Source organism: Sorex fumeus, unplaced genomic scaffold, assembly GCF_029834395.1.
Source record: "Sorex fumeus unplaced genomic scaffold, SorFum_2.1 ptg000043l, whole genome shotgun sequence".
NCBI lineage: Eukaryota > Metazoa > Chordata > Mammalia > Eulipotyphla > Soricidae > Sorex > Sorex fumeus.
The window spans coordinates 18,189,773-18,191,331 of record NW_026606100.1 but is presented as its reverse complement, the minus strand read 5'-3'; positions in this window follow the sequence as shown (position 1 = coordinate 18,191,331).

Genomic DNA, 1,559 nt, shown 5'->3' with positions numbered 1-1,559 from the left:
GCCCACACGGCAGAGTCTGGCAAACTCCCTGTGGCATACCCAATATGCCAAATACCAGTAACAATGATGGGTCTCATTCTCCTAACCCTGAAAGAGCCTTGAATATGGCACTTTTTTAAAAATCTCAGGGCTAGGATGAAGGAGACATTACTGGGGCCTGCTTGAGGCAATCGACGAACAACAGGATGGTCGTGATCGTGATCGTGAATCTCATCGAACCTCTAACATTAATCATGATAAATAAAATCTCCATTTTTATTTCTTTCTTTATTCATTCAGATTTTTGTTCCATTCAATCTTCTTGTTCTGAAGAAACTGGTCATTTTACTTGAAGCCAAAGCCATTCTCTTTTCCCTTAGCAAAGCTCATGCTACAGATCTTGCATACAAATTATTTTTCTTGCAATTATTTCTCCCAGAAAGTGTCATTTACATAAATTGAGCATAAATTTAAACCACAGTATCTTCTATTTCACAAAGATAAGTGTGAAGTGGGTAATTGGGAACAGTCTGTCAGATACCAACATTTTGAAGCAGAGTTTATAAATATACATCTTGCTTTTCTCTCTCATAGTATAACTTCTCACAGTGACAAAGATGCTCATTTACAGGTGAAAATATACACAGCCATAAAGCTACAGTAATATTTTAGCAATGCTTCTATTAATACTGGTAATATTAATAATGCTTCATTTCTCTATTTTCTTAGAAATGACCCATGACTTTTTAAATAATCTTTAATTTCTAAAGCAAAATTTTAACGTACTAAAAGGTCTTTAGGACTGCTTCAAGTTTAATTCTAAAACCATAATTACTACTGAAGTAAAATTGTTCTGAAGAATGATTTAATTTGGTTAAACACAAATTTAGCTGTCATAATATTAAATATCTGTGATATGCTTGCATTATAATGAACTCATAATTCAGAAGACATGTTTTTATTAAACTGATAATACTCAGTTAGCTTTAGTTGCCTAATTTACCTAAATTTTATGACCTTGAATTTTTAAAACAAGGTAAGTTTCTCTCTCTCTCTCTCTCTCTCTCTCTCTCTCTCTCGCTCTCCCTCTCCCTCTCCCTCTCCCTTTCCTCCCCTCTCCCCTCTCCTCTTCCCTCTCTCTCTGAACCCTGAACCATGTCTCTCTCTCAGACATGCCAGGCATGTGCAACACCAGTAATCTGTATCACCGGCCATTGTGTTACTTTTTAAAAATTATTTTTTAAGAAATTTTCTAACTGTAGGCCCATTTCATTTATATAAGGATTATTTTTATTAAATTTTTAAAAAATTTTGGGCCACAGCCAGCGACACTCTGGAAATACACCCAGATCACACCTGGAAGTGGGGATCACACATGGAAGTGTTTAGGGACCATTGGTGTCATACATCAAATTTTAATTTCTTGCATGCAAAGCACATACTCCAGCTCTTTTGAGATATCTCCTCAGTCTTATAAAGAGCTAACTCAAGGAATTTATAGTCTAATTTGTTGATATGATATAAAGATTTGAAAATACTATGCATACAAAGGATTATATCTTTAATTCTAAAATACGAAT